Genomic DNA, 23252 nt, shown 5'->3' on the forward strand with positions numbered 1-23252 from the left:
ATCGCATAGATGCTACAACCGTCGGTTAAAAAAAGCTTCAACCTTGGTGGAAAAAGCTTCAACCATCAGGGACGTGAGATGCTTCCAGCAGGAAACGAATGGAAGCCGCGAATGGGGTGAGGGGGCGCGCGCATGGGGGAGGGTGCCGCGGTCGCGGCCGGAGGCGTGTGTGCTGGTGGCGCGGGCGGGGGCTGGTTCCTGGTGCTGCAGGTGCCATGGTGTCTGTGTTCGTGGGGAAGAAAGAGATGAGGTGTTCGTGGGGAAGCAGGAGATGAGGAAAAAAACGATTGGGAAAAGAGTGGTCCCGTAACTTTTTTCTGGGGGTGCTCCCGTCGTATGATTGAGCGATCGCCAGACCCGCCTGCGTCCGGTGCAACGCTTTGGCCGGCGTCCCGGCAGTAAACGTTTCCCAACTAAAATAGATGTATTCGATTTGATTTTTACACAAACTCAACTAAAATAGATATAATTGGAACTAAAAATATGTGTATTTCTACGACAAGTAATTTGGGACAGAGGGAGTATGAGTTTATAAGCTGTATTGCTTTCCGTGCAAGTCAACCACTCAAATGTTTGGCCAAAATTATAGAATAAGCTGACAACATCTGCCATACTTAATAGATAAAATATGAAACTAATTTTCATGATGTGTCAAGTGACATAAATTTCGTATAGTGGATATTGATATATTTTGCTAAAAACACGGTCAACACATGCACTTGCTTGACTTTTGGAAAAACAAATGCACCTTATATAAAAGAACGGAGGGAGTAATAGATAACACAAAATCACGGTGTCAAGCAAAACACGGCATTATAAAGAAAAATACATCATCTTTCCCACGTGTCAAATCAAATAACAAAAAAGAAAATCTCAAAAACACAACACAGCTAAGCACGATCAACCCCTTTTTGGTTTATCTCATTTGTCAAAGAGGCCTCTTTGTCAAAAACAAAACCTGTTTGCATACCGATGACGAACTACCAGATTAAATTGTTTATTTACTAGGATAATTTCAAGAGGCTAATTTACAAAATGGATGATTATTGAGAGCAAATTACATGGCCTCAACCTATTCATATTTATCGAGAATAGTTTAGCCTTGCCATGCTTGATGAAGAAAACCGCTTTAACTCTTGTGCTTGACTTCTTTTTGTTAGGCATTGTTCCATAGAAATTTATCCTGAGCGGGGCCAGCAACATGAGCCTTTGAGCATGATACCCCGTTAAAAACACCAGGGAACATAAAATGTAAAATATCTCTTTTATAGTATTCCCTCCGTCCGGAATTAGTTGTCGCTCAAATAGATGTATCTAGCACTATTTCAGTGTTAGATATATCCGTTTGAGTGACAATTAATTTCGATGGGAAAATATTTATTAAGAACATAAATCAGCATTATTTTCAAATCAGATTGTTGGTCTTATCTGTCAATGAACTAGACAAGATGAAAGACATCGGAAGTTGTTTTTTAGGACACATGCCTCGTTCTTACCAAGGAAGGTATCTAACTTGACAAGATGAAGGTCTCGGAAATAATAATCATTTATCAATGGTGTAATTGTAGTTTTTTTACAGTAATTTTGGGTATTTATTATTTGCACTATGAGAGGCTACTACTATAATTTAGTTTGAGTCTCCAAAATGCACAAACAAGGGGTTAGAGTGGCACAATAAGATAATTAAGGCACAATCACCCGGCCACAACATTAAGATCAAAGGGTTCATGTGTTTCTCCTATGTACAATAGCATCAAAAATCAGGGATATATTTATGTCACTGAAACATCCCAACATCAATTAATGCAACCATGGTGTATCCTTCTAAGTCCATAAAGGCAAAAAGGAATATGTTGCCGGTCTTCACGCAAACTCATGAAAGAATTTAAACAAGATATAGAAACAACAACCATTTGAATTCAATACTTCAACAAGGTGTTTACCCATTTCCTCATAAACTAATGGAACTACACACAACACACGATATGATGATAGATACAATCCATACGGATCAAGAATTCACCAAGAAATCCCAAAGAATCAAGCACAAATAGCAAGATTTAAAGGGGGTTGAGTTTAGAGAATCTCATTCTACTTGAAAGTGTAGGCCATGCACATGGAACTCATGGAGATGGTGAAGATGGCGTCTATGATTCTTCAACTCGCTGCTATAACTTTACCTTTGAAGCCATCCCTCTCCTTCATGACATTGCTACTTCTTAAATTTGGTAGTCTAAGCTACTGCCAAAACAAAAGGTGTTCACTTTGTTGCTTTTGCTTGATCGTCTGAAGTCTGAACATCGGGAATATGATAGGTGTAACAGTTCTTGCATTTCGTGAAACTGATCTTATGTGGTCGAAACAATACTAATCCCCCCGTCCCATAATATAAGATATTATTGCAACAAACAATACTGCTCCTTCCGTTCCATAATATAAGATGCTTATATTATGGGACGGAGGGGGTACATCAGAACTTATGAAGAACATTCGGGGTCGCAGTTTGTTTTTTACGTTAAAGCCATCTGGTGCACTTCATTGATTTGGAATATACTCCCTTCGTCTCATATTAATTGCCGCTCAAACGGCAATATCTAACACTAAAATATGTCTAGATACATCTGTTTCAATAACAATTAATATGGCACGGAGGGAGTAGTAGTTACATTGGTCATAAGCAAAGGCAGGAGAGAACTCGGAAACTTTCGGTGCTATTCACCGCATGCCCTGCTTTGTAGCTCTACAGCAACATTCCAACACCAATTGAAATGCATTCCTGAATTGCTGAGGTTGAACAAGTGCGCAAACCTTGTTCCTTGCTCTGCTTATCAGTCACAAGAATGAGGAATCGATGCACACGGTTTCGCAAAGAAGATAAAGATCTACTCATCATGGCACGGATGATGGCTGATTCTTTTCAAGGCAAATAAGTTAAACATTTCTCTGATCAACATGAAAAATAGTGAGTCAGTGAAAAGCAAGGAGCTGAAAGAAACTAGTATTTCAGTAGGACAAACAAAGACAGAAGGCCAATGTATGGGTGCCGCCTGCAAGTTAAAATATAGAGGTGGGCAAACAAATCTGAGAAGATACACCCCATTCACACTAAACTTTTCATTAAAAAAAAATCTTTCTTAAGAGAACTCTATACCAGTTCCTTGAGACCATAACTATGGATATATTCTTTAGTGTTCATGCTGCATCATGCTTGCTGTTACAGCAACATTAGTTCTAATCATTTCATAACTAAAACTATAAAAACTAGTAAAGGAAGGAGTTCAAATCTGAAAGATATTGGCAGTTCCACTCATTACTCCATTGAAACAGTACACACTTGCTAGGACATGACATAAGAACTGAAGCGGTCTGACATGCAGCCACTGAGTTCCTACTAGTTAAATAGCTAATCTGCAGGGCTTGCAGCATATTTCAGTCTACCAGCTCGACAATTCAGAGCAAACAATAAAACATGAAACAACAGTCAGTACTAATGCAGCTTAGATACAATGAAATTGTCAGGTCTGTGGTGACCATCTCTGAGATGTCACTAATTTGAGCATGTGGCCCGCCACCCAGTCAAAAGAACAATAAGGTGGCTCCACGAAGCAGCTTGCATTGCATCTGAATTCCCCAAAGCACAAGCCTGGAATAAGGATATCATGTTAGTTGCAGGGAAATATGAAAAACACTTCACTCGAGAAACAATCAATAGCATTTGTCATGTACTAACAAGTGAACAAGACCCTGAATGGAAAATGAGGAAACAAACAGCTAGGGCGATCAATTTATACCACCCAACAATATGTATGTAAGAGTGTTCGAGTGATGAAATTATTAACAGAATATGCAAGCAGTAGCAACATAGCGCTCTAACAAAATAAGGAAACGAACAGCTACAGCAATTAATATATACTGTATAGATTGGATAAACAAAAGCAAAGTAGAAGCAGAAGCATCATTCACTTGTCCAAAGACAGCATCATCAACTGATCTCTGATAATGATTACTACTATTTCAGGTCCAATACTATATAAAACATTTGAATCGTCCATATTTACGAATGTTGATATATTAAAACAGCAAAATCGACATAACCTGTTCAACAAACATAGCACATTAGCATACCTAATGGGACAATCATCTAATTAATTGACATTTCAGCTCCACCATCTTGACCACCAACTCTGCTACCTGCAGGTAAAAGGATTCCAATAAACCGAAGAAAATTCGTGGAAGAGCTAAAATGATGAGAAGGCAAAAACTACCATTTATGACAAAGGTAGGAATAGGGAAATGGAACAGCATCTACTGCTAGGCACAAGGTAGAGCGACAATTATCATTTACCTAGTAATGAATTACATGTTAGGACTGTTTAGCTGTCCAGAGGTTTCAAACAGAATTACTATTCTGGAGAGGTTTCCTTCCAGTAATACCAAATGGGTAAAAAACAAAAGCTCAATACTATTCGGGTTCAATGAAACTAGTAATGTTTTTCCAATGTAGGATAATATAGATGCCAATAGCTATTATGAATTTATGATTGATACGAAGATATATAGTACTCCACATGTGGAAATCAAATAATACTTATGATATAAAATGTTTTCGCAATAGAGTTTTAGCGCAGTTGTTGCCCACTTGCTGCTTACCGGTTCATCAGGAAGCTCATGCTGAATGTACCAATACAAGCGGAGTTATGACAGACAGAGACAAGGAATTACCTGTAATGTAGAAATTTCTGTAGGGATAAAAGGTCCTGCTAGACATGCAATTTCTTCGTGCTTTAAAAAGATTTGTGAACTGTGTGGTCTCAAGCTGGAGCATGTAGTTGCCGAAAAAGGTAGATAAGAAAATCGCATTGGTGTCCTCATCGTACCCTTGCATCATCACCGCATTTTGCCCCATGGTCGGTCCTGGTGAAAAGAGCCCGTCTAGTTGAATGGTTTTCTGCAGCTCCCATCCAACTACACCATCGCAGTTAGATTTCCTCTCCCATAATTGGATGATGTTGCTTACAAAATCTGTCTATGACAAAACAGCAAGGCCCAGGCTACTATGCTCTGTCTGTACCACGTAAAAGGACCAGTAGTAGTCGGCAGCATGAGCGTCCGCCGGCTTCTGGATAACCGCAAGGCTCTGGTTTTGAAAATCAAACTCCAGGATGGCACCTCCAGACAGAAGCCAGCAAAAAGAATTCCTAATCAGGACGCTGGGCTTCGCAATACAAGTCGAAGTCGAATGTGTGGTCTCTACTGAAGCAATATCCCCCCCCCCCCCCCCCCCCCCCCCACACACACACACCTGATTCTGACTCATAGAGGCATGCAAAATGGCGTGTGCCGGTAGAATCACCGCGCACCAAGGCCAATCTAAATGGGGTGAACCGGCAGTCACCGTGCACATGCCCATCTTGGCCGCCGCCGGCGGCGCACATCACCGCAGCGTTCTGGACGGACTTCCACCCCGGTGGAAACCCGACGCGGCGCTGGTGGCCCGTGAGGGGATCCCACACGACGACCTCGCGGCGCGCCCGGCAGATGAGGAGGGCGAGGCCGTGGCGGCAGCCGAGAAACTCCCAGCCCTCGCCCAGGCTCCATGGCGCGGAGAAGCGCGCGGGTGGGATGCGGTCCCGCTCGCCCGTCGCCGTGGGGTTGAAGATGGGCGGCTTGTCTACGCGGAATTCCTTTTCGAAGAAGCCGAGCAGTGGCGGTGGGTTGTTCCGGCCGTGGTGCTCGCGGAAGCGGCGGCGGAAGCCGGGGTCGGCTAGGATGCGGCGCCAGCGCGTGCACACGAGGGATGCGCGTGGGAGGGAGGAGGGCTGCGGAGGGAGGCGGAGGAGGATCCCCTCGAGGATCTCTTTGAGGAGGACCCCGCCGTCCAGCGCGGGCGCCGGCGAGGGGCGGCTCATTCCGGCGAGGCTAGGGTTTGGGATTCTCTGGCTGCAGGCTGCGTCGAGTCGAGTGGAATGGAGGCGGGGGAGAATTTCTCTTATTTTTTTCTTTAGAAAGAAGAGGCGGAGCAGAATTTAATTTCAAAAGAGAAAGTAAAAAAATCTTTGTACTCCCAAGTTGTACTAAAGCTGCCTTAGAGTAATATACATTATCTTTTTTCATTAATACACAAAAATGCGTATCATTTCATTGATCGAAGGAAATAGAATTTAGTAGAGGGGTACAACACATGGCACGAACGAGGAAGGCGTGGATGCATCCGAAGCAGAGAAAGGGATCCTCGGTGCGAACAAAGGATACGACACAGCAAAATCCACCAATCCTGAAACTAGAGGGGCATAACGAACTAGCATGACGTCAACTACAAACCCAACACGGGAGACACCGCAAAGCAAGCAAGATAGCGCCCACAAGAAGGTGAACGACGTCGTGACGTCGCCGCCATCAGATCTGAAGAACCGGATCTAGGGTTTTCCTCGTGCTCGAAGAGGGGAACAAATAAAGGACATGGCAGAGCATTCAAGAAGGGAAACGACACCCACGAGTGTCTTCGCTGCCGGCAATGGCAAGCCGGTCAGAGCTTTCACCTGGGTCTGAGTCTGAGCAATTCCATGGCCGCAAGAACAGGGTCCGGAGATGAGGAATCCAGGTCACTGGTTGAGACCACCACCTTGGAAGGAAGGGGTGGGGATGTGCTTGCCGACGGAGGGTGGCATCGGGCGCGGACGGGAACGTGAGCTTTGTATCTGGCCCAAGGACGAAGCGTGGAGGTGGATGGGGTCGAGGAGGTCATGCACTCAAATGCTCAGTGGTGCGATGCAGGATACCATACAATCTACAAAAGTTGGCCCAGACCCTGTATACCTTCAAACAGGCTTTACTGAGCCACATACGGAAGTGCCCGAAAACCATGCGATAGACCAAGTGCATTCTAAATATATACAGAAGAGTTTCTCTGTTGTTGACAACCAAGTTCTCAAGGCTGGCGCTTATAGTTGGCAACGTACTGGAGCTGAACTGGTACTCTCTACTATGATGTACTGAACTTACTTTGATCAAATTGTCGGAACTTGGTTCGCTGATATCATTTTAAATATTGGAATTGAAGACAAGATTGTATAAATAGATTTGTCCCGGGAAATATTTATTGAGTACTACAAAATTTCTTAGGTTTTAAACATATACTACAGAGTACAGCAGATATTAAAGGTTAAAGACTAAACCAATGTAAAACACGTCACTTATTTGTAAATTACGTAGTACAAGTCATGGATTTCGTTTTCTTGCCTGGTGAACTTTGTGTTTATTTATTGTTGTTCTGCTCAGATTACAAAGATTACAAGGGAATGCTCAACTTCTTTCCCCTCAATGCAAAGGTACAGGTGTCAGTCAAATTCAGAACAAAATGCAGTGTTCACTGGTTTCCATTTTCCTTAGCCAAAAGTGCTTTTACTATTGGTCCCCTGAATTACCTCCCAACTAACATACACCATCCTATTTGAAAGCAACTTGAACCAACAACTGACATTCATATCAAAAAGTTGAAATGCCTATGTGTTTCTGTTACAGCCACAAGCATCAGGTGTCATCAAAACATCAGGATTTCGTCGCGGAGGAAATCGCCTTTGGTACCTCTGCAATTTAGAGATAATGGGGGCATATCCAGCAGATACGGTCCTTTCGCCGAAACTCCGTCCATGTAAACCAGAGCATCGCCTCGGGTGTCAGCCACGGATAATTTTTCTGCGCCACTTTCACTTGTGTCCTTAGCAATTTCTTGGTGGGTCTCAGTTTCAGATATCTGCACCACATCTCCAGGTGTAGTAGGAAATACAGATCTCCAAAGTTGTTGGGCCTGCATGTCCTTCTCCTGCTGAACTATCTTAACCCACTGCAGCAGCAAGCCGATCAGCTTGTGTTCAATATGGAGCCTTCGTCTGTTGATCTAATATGGGGCCAACAGGCAACAACACAGCATGTATGTGATCCAGGTCACTCTACTGATCTTCCGTTGCGGGGCCGAGGAAGTGGATTATCTTACTCCACAGAATTTAATGTAAAAAAGCATGGCGATTGCCATAATATGACTTTCGTTGCGCTAGTGTGAGACATGTTTGGAACTCTAATGGCATAGAACAGAATCCTTCAGATAAAACCCTCTTTCTGCCACTTCAGAATATTAGTGAATTTACGGCTTACATTTTCGCTCAATGTCTGCATGCTGTATGGTGGTGAGCTAACTTTTTTTGTTGGTTGTTTTGGTTATGGTTGTCACAGGGCTTTGCATATTCATATATCTATGCAAAATGGCAAGCAAAACTCGATAATGATTGCTCTTCTCTAAAATAACTTGATGTTGTAATACTATTATCAAACAATTTTAGCATCAAGCTGTGCTGCAAAATTCTCAACTTTTGCCTCAGACGGAACTACCTTGGTGGGATGGATCAGGCCAAGGCCACGTAGATGGCAAGCAGTCATTGCACTAGGCGGAGCTGCCTTGCGTACTGGTTCTAGTTATAACCAAAAGAATGTTGCTAGGTTGCAGAAATTTTAAATAAAATGAGACCATGTTGGTCAGCACTTATATTCCTGACACCTACAAAGCAGAAGCTATTACTAATAAGATGGTTGGTGTTAGAGTATATGTGGATTGCACTAGCTCTTTCCATCAGTTCGGACTTTTGGTTGCGTTGGCTAGTGCATGAAGCTTAACATGGTATCGGAGCTAAGGTCTTGTGTTCAAGTCCTGGTTTGCGCAATTTATCTAAAAATTGCCGTTGCCCCCCTTTGTGTCCATGTATTGGCCTCTTGAGTCATACGTGAGTTTCGCGCGCCGTCGCTCTCTTCCGGTTGCACGTGTTGACTTGTCTTTCCCGTCACACGTGAGAGGGGGTGTTACAGTATATGTGGATTTCACTAGCTCTTTCCACCAGTTCGGATTTTTGGTTGCGTTGGCTAGTGCATGAAGCTTAATAGTTGGTACATACCTTTAAGAAAAACTTCAGATGGAAAATTAGTACAGTATGTTATAGGAGTACATCTAAACTTTACATCAAAATTTCGTTTTTGAGAGAACTCCATATCAGTTCCTTAAGAGCATAACTATGGATATGTTCTCTAGTACTCATGCTGCATCATACTTATTGTTATAGCAACATCGGTTCTAATCATTTTACAAAGCCAAAAGAACCAAACTAGTAACCAAAAGTGTCCAAATCTGAAAGAGATAGGCAATTCAGCTTATCCACTCATTACTTCACTGAAACTAAGACATGACATAACTCGTAAAAATTGAAGCAGTCTGACATGCAGCCATCGAGTTCCTACTAGTTAAACAAGTTCGACATTTCAAAGAAAACAATACAACATTAACACATAGTACTCTGAGAAGTCGCTAATTCGAGCATGTGGCGCACCACCAAGTCAAAAGATCAATAAGGTGGAGGTGGCTCCATAAAGCAGCTTGTGTTGCATCTGAATTCCCCAAATCATGAGTAACTTTTTGAAAGATATATATGGAGGAGTGGTGGACATGGCATGGGAAACAAGCCCGTTTCATCTCTATGTTTGTCGTATTGTGTAAGAATTTTGTTGTATTTGTGTTGCATTTCATGTTGTGCATTTGATGAATTATGTAATAATTTGATATTGTGGATTGATAAAATTCTTTTAAGTTTGTTTACGAATTAATTTGGGATGATTTTGATTCAAACATATGCGGTTGTTAGCTGCTGTTGGCTGATGTTGTGCTGCTATCGCGCAGCTGGTGGCCTATTTTTACATCATGTGTTGGAGCAGCTATAATGCGGCTGCCCTATTTTACATCCTCTGTTCAAGTTGGACGTTTTTGATGATGTAAAAAGCATTTTTGGTTATGTATATTTTATTCTAACCACTTTTTGATGATGTAAAATAGATCATCAATTGGAGATACTCTTAAGATGTGGAAATGCAATTCACATGGGGAAAAACATTATATTACTATGCAATTAAGTTTTATTTTTTTAATATCAGTTTTATAGAAGCATGAGGTCAGGGATCCCAGTTACATTTTCAAGTAATTATTCATTGCCTATTTGACAAGAGAATATGAAGATGACAGTATAGAGGATGGACCATTTCAAGTGCTCCTATGGTAACTCCGCTCAACACATTGCAATACTAAAGGCCTTGGTAAGTATCCGGCAGATCAACAAAATCTAGATGTGGGTTCTCCAATACAAAGCTACAAGTTGTACCCTCAGCATCCCAATTAGTTACAGTTGCAGTCACGCTGTTTTATAAAGTATATTGAATCGAAGCTGTTTTCAAAACGAAAAAGGGAAAACGGTCAGACCATAAAAGCCATAAGAAGGACAAATAGAGGGGGAACCAGATAGCCGATGAGTTTGATTGTTCCAGTTAGAAAATGAAAGTCTAGGACAACTTTGCAATATGGTATTGGTTCCTGGACCCTCAGTTAGAACCTAAGCGACACGGGGGGCGATCTGTAGCCGCCGGCCCAAAGGCCTCCTCCCTCGTCCTTCTTCCTTGCCGCCACCGAAGGCCACGCCCATAGCCTGGCCAGTGATGTCGGCGGCGGGGCTTTCCCCCTCGCATGGTGGCTGCGTCTTCCCCTGGCGGCGGCGGCGCACGGAACTGCGGGGCACTGGCGGGTTCCCGGCGGCGAGTGTGACAGCAGCGTCAGCGCAGACGCGATAACGCGACAGAGGAGCCCCTGTGGCGGCGGCCCAGGTCGCGGATCTCGCCGTACCCAGATGGGCTTCGGCGGGCCGGGAGATCTGGTGAGCGCCTACAGGCGGGCATGGTGGGCCTGACGACGCCGGCCTAGGCACCATGGTGGTGCCTGGCCGGTCAAGCGGCGGCGGCCTGGATTCTCCACCCAGTCCTCGGCAGCGATGGCGGCGGTTCATGTACAAGTTGCTTGATGGAGGTCCTCTATTCAGATCCGGGTGAAAACCTGGCCAAGGCCGGCGGTGACGGCGCTGTTATGCGGCGTTTCCTTCTTGAAGGCATCGCCAAGGAGAAGTTCAAGACAGCTATCTGCTACCTCCGGGGGAAACCCTAGATCAGTAGATCGGATGATGGCGGCGCATTGGTGTCGTTTCCTCCTTGGGGGCGTCATTCTTGGAGGCGTACACCGGATCGAGGGACCAGTGGGCGGCTTTCTTGGTGGAGCGATGCTTCATCCTACACATTGATGACGGCGGATCTCGGCGGCGTGGCGCAGGGGACTCGGCGCCCGATGTACGAGGATGGACTCGCGCGGGAGGACGACGCTGTCTGGCGTCGTGGTGGCGTCGATGATAGAGAGACCTGGCACGGTAGATGCAACAATACAGCTCTGAAGAGGGATTGGTGGCAGGTGGCTGCGGCGGCCTCATACCCGGCAGGCGTCCTGGTTGAGGAGTGCGCCGGACTGATGGGTGTCCCATACCCGGCAGGCGTCCTGGTTGAGGAGTGCGCCGGACTGATGGGTGTCCCATACCCGGCAGGCGTCCTGGTTGGGATCTCAGGTCTTAGATGTTCGGTTCGGCTGCGAGGTCTGTTTGTAGGCCCAGACTATCAGCATCCCTACATCAACTGGATAGGAGTAGCGACACATATTGCCTAGACGGAGGCTTTAGTCTTACTGTTGTATGACTTTGTAAGGTCTTATGTGAATAATTAATAAAGTGGCTGCATGCATCGTCCACATGCAGAGGCCGGGGGTCCTCCTCCATTTCTAAAAAAAAGTTAGATCAGTTAGTGAACAATTTGAGGTGTATAAAGACATACTATGAGATTACTGCACTACATACAGAAGCTGCAAAAGAAAGAGAAGGCTTGGAATATCTTCTGAATGGTGTACAACTGTTGTAGCAGGAAAGAGTGTGATAATCGATGGACAAAAACACAACTGGTCGTCCATTGCCTTCTGTAATTCTGTTGGAGAAAGGACTTCAAATACCTTATTTATGATTGCTGATGTAAACCATGGCCGAACTAAAAAATATAGGGTATCCTTGATCCCTAGTGTCGGGAGTAAACACTCCGACAATAATCCCATGCAGATACTTGGCATGTTCCCCCCAAAGCCAGGCCCATCGCAAGGAAAGTGATACTTGTTCATGATTTTGTGATGTTGCAGAGGCTGAATATAATTGTTAACATACTAAACTTTATCCGGAAAAAAAAGTGATCTTCCTCCTCCGTACGATATTCCACATAAAGGTCAGCAACTTCCCCATCTTGGTGTGTGATCGTAATGTGGATAGATCCATTCTTGCCATGCACAAATATCAACCAAAAAAAAACCATTTTAGAAGGCTCTACCGAAAATAAAATTAAGAAGATAATAATTCGGTGATACTTTGCATCCATATGATCAATTCGATGTCCTCTAGTCTCCGGGAAAAGCACTTCAACGCCTCCGACGTAATCTAATTGAGACCCAACACACAGAATTCCCAACCAAAATAGAACAATCGGACGGTTATCATCCAGATATTATTATCGATGTTTTTTATTATTGAGTTGCAGCTTTATATTGTACTACTATATTATCAGTTGGAACTAAACGACGATAGCACCTTATGAGGAGGGCTAATAAAACTGGAACTGGAGGTGGCGTTGGACGTGGACGCAGACGTTGATGGTGCCGCTGGGTCGTCATCGATCAGTCACTGGATGGAGCAAGCGTTAGGGTTCTCATCGTTGAATGTGGTGGGCGCGTAGTTGGGCACGTAGTAAGGCCCGCCGCGCGACTGGTCGTAGTTGTAGTAGTCGTCCAGCGGCGGGTAGCCGTACCCGCCGTCCGGCTGCCGGGGTGGCGGCGCGTAGTAGGAGTAGTAGCCGCCCGGCGGGTAGTCGCTGGAGCTGCTAGTCGGCGGAGGGGAGTACGTCGGCGTGTAGTAGCTGGAGCTGGAGCGGCTGGTCGGCGGGGATGGCGGAGGATAGTTTGGAGGAGACGGCGGCGTGTATCTTCTGGTCGGCGGTGGTGGCGGCGGGTAGTTGGGAGGAGATGTCCGCGCGCGCGCTGCTGGAGCAGGGCTGGAAGGCGCCCGATCCTCGTCTGAGCCGCCGTAGGACACGATGGTGACGGGCTTGTTCCTCATCTTGCGACTGAGCCGCAACTGGAGCACCACCGCCATCTCGTAGGACGCCGGCACGCCCTCCACCTCCACATTCACCAGCCCCGTCTCGTACGACGCCGACACGCTCTCCACCCCTGCAACCAACCAAAAGCACGCACATGTATATTATATACAGATCGAACGCACCCGTAGGTAAGGTACTGTATATAGATACGTACAACCAAATTTCTTGAGGGCCTTTCGGATGTCCTTGGCGCAGCCATTGCAGTGCACGTCCATGGACAGGACTATTGGCGCCATTGTGTGCACGTCCTAGCCGCTGTATTTCCTGGTATTTGTATGCCTTCTTTAGGAAAGGATCAGGCGGACAATGGAAATAAACTTGGTCAATTCTGATTTACTGGCCATTAAGATTTATACATGCTTCCTTTTTCTCGCTCTTTGAAATGCTAATGACCATATATTAAGATTCTTACCTTTTACATAAATTTTAAAAATATAACATTCAATTAAACCTTTAAAGGTGTCGAATAATTTTTTGGGGGTGTTTACCAGTTTTGCCCTTGCTCGACTCCCGTTTCTCCTATAAACCTTGCGCCTACCCGCTATTCTAGAGGCATCCCGCAAGCACTGCATTTTTGACCGCCAGATCAATTTTACCATAGTGATTTTTTTGGCTGCTGGCGGCTGGTCAACCGTCCACAGTTTCCAACATTCATAGCCAGAGGCGGAGGATGGAAAAAAAATTAAGGTGTGGCGAAGTCTTAAGGAAGTACTAATTCTTTTGATTCAAATCGAAAGAGTCATACACATTACAACGGAAAACCAAATACAATGAAAATGTAGGCATGTTTCAATAGAAAAATAACCTAAAATATACAGATAATGAAGTTTTCAGTGGCATCTAGAAAACCCAGGCAATGGCAATGCCCTACCCTCATTATGAAAATTGAAAATCTTACTTAATTTTATCAAGATCAATACTTTTAAAGATATCTTGCTCGATATATCAAACAATCAAGTCATTAAGCCAACCATCGGTCATCTTGCTGCGCAACTCAGTCTTGATGCTTTTCATTGATAAGAAGGCCCTTTCAACTGTTGTCGTCGCTACCGGTAGTAGCAATGCCAACTCAACGAGGCAATAAACAGTAGGAAACATGACATGCCTTTTAAGTTCAACCAACATTTAGCTAGGCTTGCAATATCATGACAAGCTGTAAAGTTCACGTTCATAATCATAGAAATTATCATGATAAATCTCTGTGAGCTTAGCAAGCTTATTCAGGTTGAACCGAAAAGTCCCCATTTGATGAACCAAACCTCCTGCCCTCTAGGCCCCCAGTCTGTCGCCGCCATTGACTTCCCTGTTGCAGTCGCCTGCCGCCGCCATTGGCTTCCCCGTCGCGGTCGCCTGCCTCGTCCTGGCGACCTGGCCAGCCGCCGTTGGCTGCCCCGTCGCGGTCGCCCGCCACGTCCTGGTGACCTGGCCAGCTGTCGCCGCCGCTCTAGTTAGCGTTTATCGCGTCGGTCGTCGCGTGGAGTAAGAAGTGGGTGGAGACGTGCATGTGCGTCTTGATTGGGTCGTGTGTTCTCGACCTGGCTCGACGTCTTGATCGGTTGCTTTTTTTGGATTTGCCAACACTTTATTGATCCATAAAAGTGTTCAAAGAAATATAGGATGGGTCATGAGGATGGATAAGCCACATGTTTTTTTAGGGGTGGATAAGCCACAAGTGACGACCCTGATCAAGCATAGCATAGTGTTTGGCTCGACGCCTCGATTGTTTGCTTTTTTAGGGGAACCTCCATCGTTTGCTTTTTTTAGGGAACCTCGATCGTTTGCTGCTTCGTGCGTGGGCGCTCGATCAATTCCTGGCCCAACTAGCTGGATGCATCGGCGCATCTCTCCTTTTAGCGTAAAATGCGAGCGGTCAAAACCAACTAATGAGGCTGTAACATACTCCCTCCGTTCCTAAATATTTGTCTTTCTAAAGATTTCAACAAGTAACTATATATGGAGCAAAATTAGTGAATCTACACTCTAAAATATGTCTATATACATCCGTATATGGTAGTCCATTCGAAATATATAAAAAGACAAATATTTAAAAACGAAGGGAGTACATATGTATACATTTTTTTTCTCCTCAGAATCAAGGTGGCGGCTGCCATACCCTGCCCACCGGAGGCCTCCGCCAGTGTTCATAGCCGCTTTCGGAGAGGATGACTAGTGGGGTCGTGAGGCTGTGGGCAGTGGCGGAGCTACGTCACTAGTAGAAAACAGGGCTTTGGTCCAGGCCGGCTCAGCCCATTAGTCCCGGTTCAGTCCAGAACCGGGACCAATGTGGGCATTGGTCCCGGTTCATGAGCCCAGGGGGCCGGCCGGGCCACGTGGGCCATTGGTCCCGGTTCATCTGGACCTTTTGGTCCCGGTTGGTGGGATGAACCGGGACCAATGGGCCTCGCTCCTGGCCCACCACCATTGGTCCCGGTTGGTGGCTTGAACCGGGACCAAAGGCTCCCCTTTAGTCCCGGCTCATGCCACCAACCGGAACCAATGAGGTGCCTATATATACCCCTCGCTCGCGAGCAGAGCACCCCAGTGCTCTGTTTTTCTCTGGCCGAGGGGGAGAGGGCTTGGTGGTGCTCTAGCTCACCTCCTATGCACACAAGGTGTTCAGTGGAATGCCCGAGCCACACTACTTAAGCTTTCTCCTCTCCAAGCTCGACCTCCAAGCTCCATTTTTCATAATATTTGTCTAGGTTTAGCGGTCCGTCACGCCCCGTCCCCGTCTTCACCATCGTCGATCACCCGCGCCGAGCTCATCGCCGGCACCACCGTGGTGAGCCTCTTGTTTTATCTTCTTTCTGAAAGGAAAAATATTCTTACTTGCATGTTTACATAGATACTTGTATTATTTTCTTACTTTTATTATTGCATCTTATATAGTGCGATGGTTTTGGTATCCGCCCCCGTCGGCCCTCGTCCTGTCTATGATTCGGATGTGGTATATATATTATCTTTATAACTATTGGTTCATTTATTGTTTATGAAAATTATGCCGACCAACGTGACATAGATATTATTTATGTAGGATGTATGTGAATCGGAAATGCCAACCGACCCTATTGTCGAGAGGTTAAATTTAGTTGAAGAAGAAAACAATTTGTTGAAGGAAAAAAAATTGAGGAGGAGAAGATGATATTGGAGTTGCATGTTGCGGATGTCGTCGATGATCACAAGATCAAGATGGATGCAATGCGCTTGAAGATTAGAAAGATTAGAAAATATGCCATTGATACCGAGGCTTGGTATCATTATGCCGTTGGATCAATTGTTACCTTGGTTGCGATTATGATCGCATTTGTTTTCGCATTGAAATGTTTTACATAGTTTCAATGTATGGTTTAATTAATTAGATGCTCTGGAGAGCTATATGTTGTTAGATGAGAACTATGTATGCACTTTGGTTTTAATGTGATGATGAACTTCTATTAATTTGGACACTTAATTATATATAATGCACGCAGATGAACCGGCAATGGATGTACGGTGACAGACACACCCGCGAGTACATTAAGGGCGTGCATGAGTTTCTCGAAGAGGCTGAGGCAAACAAGCAGAATGGTTTTATATGTTGTCCATGCATTGAATGTGGGAATACGAGGTCTTACTCTAACCGGAAAGTCCTTCACTCCCACCTGCTTTACAAGGGTTTCATGCCATACTATAATGTTTGGACGAGGCACGAAGAAATAGGGGTTATGATGGAAGACGGCGAAGAAGAAGAGTACGATGACAACTATGTGCCCCCTGAATACGGTGATGCTGCAACGGGGGGAGCTGGCGGAAGGAGCTCATCAACCTTCCGAACTGGACGCCTCCGCCTCCTCCTCCTCCGGCGAGTCAGGGCACTCCGCCTCCTCCACCGCCTCCTCCTCCGGCGAGTGACGATCAGGGCCCTCGGCCGGCTCCTTCTCCGGCGCGTGGCGGCACTCCGCCTCCTTCTCCGCCTGCGCCGGCGCGCCCGAGCAGCCAGCCTCCTCCTTCTCCGCCTCGTCAGCAAGGGCGGAAGAGACCCGCCGCCGCTCCGGCAGCTGCTCCGGCGCGTCATAGTCCTTCTCCTCCGCCTCGTAAGAAAGTAAAGAAGACAACCGCTCCGTCTGCTCGGCCGACGTCTATCAGTACAACCAGAGGCGGGAGGACATACAGATTCGGTCCTTCTCTGAAGAGTCCACAGAAGTTACCATACGAGAGGACCCCGGAGGAGAACGCGAAGATCGCGCGAACCGAAGTGGATGACTGGTTTAAAGGGTTGAAAGCAAAGAGACATCCACCTCCAGAGGAGAAGGTAGATCCGGTGAAAGTGAAGCGCACTCTGGCTGCCCTGGCAAAACCACTCAAGTCTCCGCCGAAAGGCAACTATGAGCGCATTATTGCAAAGACATGGGCCGAAGCGGAGCGGTCGGGAAGTACAGTCAGTGATCAAAGGCTGAAAGAACGACGAGCAGCTGGGAAACAAATTGCCCAGCTCGGCGAACAAGCGAAGCAATCGTGCCCCCTGCTCAAGGTGCCTAGCGACATCGTCGATCCGAGGATGGTGCCCGGTTATTGCAATGTTGACGATTACCTGCCCGACGATGTACATTATGATCCCATGGAGGTGCAGATACACAGATACGAGTACGGGAAGCCTCTCGTCAAAGATGAAAAATCTTTAACAACGATGATGCGAAGATTACATGATTGGTACTTGAAAATCTGCAGAGAGTCTGGGGGGAGGAGTACTTTGTATGCGAGAGTTAAACCGGAGCATGACCTCATTGGAATTGAACGGTTGCCTATTCCATTTGAGGAGTTCTATCAGTTTTTCAATCAATTGGCCCTCGATAAAACAACGGTCACCTGCTACTGTCTGTAAGTACTACTACTTCTGTCATTAAGTCTCTCTATATAGCTCATCTCTTTCATTGCATGTATTTATAATTATCCTCACTATATTATGCAGATTGAAGATCGCCGAATTGAAGAAAAGACAAATCACTGATATTGGGTTCGTTAACACATATCTCATAGATGCAACTGAGGTTGAACATCATCCTGAAGATACCGAGGCCATCTTGCTACGATCATTCAAAAAAATGAAAACAAAGATATAATACTCTTTCCTTACAACTTCAAGTGAGTGTTACTGTCTTGTGCATATTCGGTTTCCCTTATATATTAGTCCAGATTATACTAATGTAATTGATGAGTTATGTGTCGTGGTTCTAAATCTGACAATGATGTAGGGGGTATGTATGGAGAGGCTAGATCTCAGCTATGGAGAAGTTGTAAACACACCAGGATGTACGAGTTCAGGCCCTTCGCGGAGGAAGTAACAACACTACGTCTCGGTGCCCGGAGGCGGTCGATTGGATTATGTGTGTATGAATTCCAAGGGTGCGAACCCTTGCTACTGAGGAGGGGGTGGCTTATATAGAGTTCGCCAGACCCCTCCGACCCTCAGTAATGCAGGGTTAAAATACATTAAGACTGGGCGTTACTGGTAACGTCCCTAATAAAGTGCTATAATGACCATAAAGACTACTTAATGGCCGACCGTTTGCTTACGGAGTGACTTTAGATCTCCTATCAGTCGAGTGGTTGGCTTTGCGGTCGAGTGGTAGCTTCCTGGTCGAGTGTTTTGAATTCGTCGAGTGGGATACCTTCAAGTCGATTGAAGGGTGACTTCTTCTAGGGATGTCCTTGGGTAGGGCTCTTAGGACAGGTCCATGCCCCTACCCTAGGCACATAGCTTCATCATTAGCCCCCGAATGGATCGAGGTTCAAGTGGGGAAGGAGTTGGGGGTCCTTCCGTCCGGTCCTTAGCGTTATATGAATGTCTTGTACTGGATCAATCGTCACGGATGACGTTGTCGACTTCTTTCGGTCACCTTGATCCATTCTTGGTCTCTCGTCGAGTGAATTTCCTTACTTGTGAAATACCGAGCGCCGGCACGAGCGGGATCTTCTGCTTGATGGGTTGTTCCGCAGCCCGCGGATTTCGCGGGATTTGAATTTCGGGAAGCGAGCGGGACGGGGGCGGCCGTAATAATCGGATGGGATAGGATGGAAGCTCCTCAATCCCCGCGCCACCTTTTTCGCCACATACCGCACGCGCGCCTGTTGCGGGATTTGACAGGATCGCCTGGGCCTACCGGTCAGCCACTCGAAAGTGGCTCCTTATAAGTTGCCGGCTCGGGGCTCCCCAACGGTGTGCTCTCGCCTTTCCTCCTCCCCCCCACAAGGTCTTCTTCCACCTCCGCTCTCACCCTATCGCCGTAGGTCCGTTCGAGCCTCGCCGGCGATGATGGTGAAAGACAAGATGTCGGCTTTGGAGCGCGTGAAGAAGGCGGCGGTGCAGGGGAAGGGGAAGAAGTCTGCTCGGGGCGGATCTTCCTCGAGGACTGCTCTGCCCAGGGATTGGATCCAGGGCGACTGGATGCCATCGGTGATTCGGCAGGAAGATCTTGACGACATGGTCGAGGGGGGAGTCATTCCCCATGAAGCTGCGCGTCTCCCGGGGAGAGAAGTCGAACCCCAACCTCGTGACGGTGAGTGCGTCCTCCTCGCCACCCATATCGATCGCGGATTTTCTCTACCTCCTCATCCTTTTTTCCGGAGCTTTTTGAACTTCTTCGGAGCGCAGCTCCACCATTTCACTCCCAATTCCATCGTGTATCTTGCGGCTTTCGTTTCCTTGTGCGAAAGTTTCTTGGGTTGCCGCCCTCATTGGCCACTCTTTAAACACATCTTCACTTGTCGTTCTCAATCGGTAAAGAAAGCCAAGTCGAGTGACAAACGGACGCAAGTGATCCAGCTGTGCGGGGGCCTGGCGATCCAGATGAGGGGAAAAAGTCCTTTTCCGTCTATCACTTTTCCCGAGTCGGTCCGTGGTTGGCAGTCGACCTGGTTTTATTGCCAAAACCAGGTGACCCCAGGGGAGTCGACTGGTCTTGCCCCTTTCTCTCTGGACCGAGCTCAAAAACCCACTTCTCTAAAAGTGCTGCCGGAGGAAAAGGCGCAAGTCAAGGTGCTGGTTGGTCGAGTGGTTCAGCTTGTTCGAGAGGGCGTGACGGGCATGGACTTTCTGGAGGTCTTCCTTCGGAGGCGCATCCAACCGCTTCAGGCTCGTGACCACCCTATGTGGCTGTACTCGGGTCTCGACGACACCACTCGGATTCACCCAGAGGAGGTCACTGATGAGATGCTGGAAGGGTGGCTGTCGAGCATCACAGGGAACAAAGACAACCCCCGAGGAGCCAGGAGGGTTCCCCCGCTTGACAGTACATACGATGTGGACCGGGTCTGTCCTTGTGTTCCCGACTGAGATCTTGCTTTCTTCATTTGCTCTCTTTGAATCGGTCGACTGACTTTCGACTTGTCTGCTATTCTCCAGGCAACTACAGAGATGTACTCGTTACCCAATGGAGCACAGGAGCAGGCCGAAGAAGGGGAGGCGAGCGGAGGCGAAAGCGGAGACGAACAGGGGGAGTGGGAATCTGACGGCGAAGGAGAGGGAGACGACGACGTCGACTCCAGCAAAGAGGAGGAGGAGGAGGAAGCTGAACCTCCCCGCTCGGAAAGGCGATACAAGCTTACACACGACCCTGCGCGGGAACGTGGTAAGGCGACTGCTCCCGTTGGGCAGTCGTCGAAGCGCCCTCGGACCTCTTCTCCAGCGCCGACTGAAAAAGCTCCCAAGCACCCCCGCGCAGCACCGTCTAAGCCACCCAAGGCTCTGCCCAAGATGAGGATGACTGTCCCCACCATTTTTGGGTAATGATAGAACTTGTTCTCCTTTGTCGACCGTGGACGGATCCTTGGTCGATCCACTGATCCGACTGACTGTCTTTCAAAATTTGCAGTGCTGCTACTTCTGAGATCTCCGCCAAGGACGATGATCAAGAAATGGAAGATGCTGTTACTTCCAATCCTGGTATGATTACTAATGTTCTGCCTTGAATCGACTGACGATTTCTTATAACTCTGGTCGATTGAATTTTTCTCGTAGCTCCTCCTCATGTTATTAACCTTCCTGACGACGAAGACGAAGCGCCGCTGAGAGTGAGGCGGAACAGGAAAGCGTCGGCTGGCGAGACCCCACAATCAACTCCGGCGCCTGAGGCCGTAGCTCGAGACGATGGCGATACTACCCGGGCTTCTGTGACTTTCGTCGATCCTCTGACGAGTGTGCGGCCCTCGACGTCGACCGTAAATCCTCCTTCGCTCTTCGCCACACACCACATCCCTGAGGACCAAGTGGGTGCAGCTAAGGAAGCTATATGCCAGGCAGGCATCATGATGGAGCAGGTCAAGGTGGTTTGAGAAGCCAGCCAAGCGGCTTATGATGCGAGTTCAGCTCTTCAGAGTAACGTCCAGGTTAGTCGATTCACTGCTTGTTCTGTTAGGGTATGCTGTCTGAAGAATCTCTTTTCCGAAGATCTTTAAATCTGTACACCCACTGGGTGTTTCTGTTAAGTTTTTTGGTCGAGTGGGGGCACGCTGAGTGCACCCACTGGGTGTAGTCCCCGAGACTACGGTGGACTGCTGGCAGTCGACTGTAGTCTTTATATTGTGTTGCTGTAATTTTACTTCTTCACTCGGTCTGGCCAGGCCATGTCGAATGAAACTGTATCCGGTCGACTGCGGGCAGTCAATTTTTTTTTTCAAAACCAGTGGGGCACGCTGAGTGCACCCACTGGGTGTAGTCCCCGAGACTACTGTTGAATGTTTTTGATTCAGTTGTAGTCTTAGAAATGCCATCATTGTCTCTTGGTTACTCGGAAGCAACTTATCTTGGACCTCTGTCGACTGATTTTTGCAGAAATCCTGTGAACTTGTGGCTCTCTACACTGAGTTGGAGAACAAACAGATCCAGCTCAACCTTGACTTGAAGCTCACTCAATAGAACCTGCAGAAGGCGCGAGACGAAGCAAAAGGTATGGCTGGTGAGGTTTCTCATTCTTGACGAGTGACTTTCCTTTCTTGCCCGTTCTTAATGTTGAGTTCACTCGACATTCTGTAGATAAACTGGAGGAAGCTCTGAAGAAGAAGGATCAAGATCTTGCCGAAGCACAGAAGGAGGCCTTGAGCAAAACGAAGCTTGCAAAAGAGAAACTGGCTTCGGTCGGAACTCTTGAACAGGAGAACTCCAGACTGAAAACTGCCCTCGAGACAGCTAATCAAGAGGTCAGCCGACTGAAGAACGACAAGATGGCTCTGCACGACCAGGCGGGTGAGCTGGCGGGGAAGGTAAACGATCTGGAGGCTTATCTCGGTGGACTCGCCAAGAAGCTGTTCGTCATGCTCGAAGGTAATTACTCCGACCCGGCTGTCTTGTAGTTACCAAGCCTGTGTAAGGCCACTGTCTTATTCTTGAATCGTGTTTGCAGAATTCTGCCAGAGCTTCGAAGAGGAAACCAGTCGAGTGGAGCCAGGCTTGGATCCCGCCAATTCTCTCGTGAAGGACGAGGCTGCTATGAACGTGCTCCGACTGGAGTCTCGTGTTACCAGCGTTGTTGACCATCTTGCTCGGCTGAAGGTTGTGATGTCACGGATCGACACATCACTATGGCCTGGAACGACGCTTCAGAACGACCTCGAGTCCCTGATGGTTCGACTGAATGAAGTCCCGGGTCGAGTGGTGGAATGGAAGAAATCTTCTGCTAGATGTGGTGCTGATGTCGCTCTGTCTCTGGTCCGTGTCCATTGCAAGGAGGCGCGAGAAGAAAAGCTGGCCGCCATCCAAGTTGCCAATACCAGGAAGCACAACTTTCAAGACTTCATGGAGACTTTCATCGCTGCTGCTACTCGTATTGCAGACGGGATCGACTTGGACGAGTTCGTCGCCCCTTCCAGTCCTCTGCTTGAGGAATGAAAAACTTTTATGCTTCGCTTTAAATTTGCCTCGGAATGCCGAGTGGATTTTGTAACCGTTAAACTCTGTCGAGCCGAGGGCTCGAGTACTTTGATCTGAGGTCTGGGACCTTTAGGCCTTATCTGAACTTGATTTCTCGTTGAATATCTTCATGGATTGATCCGTCGAGTGGAACTTGATCTTCACTCGGAATAACCTTGTATTTGTGGTGTAACTCCGAAGGAGAAGGTAGCAGTCGATTTGCGCCTCGTCGTCCTTGCGGATTGGGTTGTGTTCCGAACTTAGGCGAGCGTTG

At 47.0% G+C, this 23252-nt stretch overlaps 1 long non-coding RNA gene across 1 annotated transcript; it reads right to left on the reverse strand.

Annotated features, from left to right (window-relative positions):
- Positions 1-2876: 2876 nt before the first annotated feature.
- Positions 2877-5264, reverse strand: LOC123108342 (uncharacterized). Its single transcript, XR_006451871.1, has 3 exons — positions 4723-5264; positions 4126-4191; positions 2877-3643 (listed from the first exon to the last, which is right to left on the reverse strand). It is a non-coding gene; the product is annotated as an uncharacterized lncRNA (long non-coding RNA).
- Between the last annotated feature and the right edge of the window lie 17988 nt (positions 5265-23252).

Source organism: Triticum aestivum, chromosome 5A (genome assembly GCF_018294505.1).
Source record: "Triticum aestivum cultivar Chinese Spring chromosome 5A, IWGSC CS RefSeq v2.1, whole genome shotgun sequence".
In the NCBI taxonomy this organism is placed as follows: Eukaryota; Viridiplantae; Streptophyta; class Magnoliopsida; order Poales; family Poaceae; genus Triticum; species Triticum aestivum.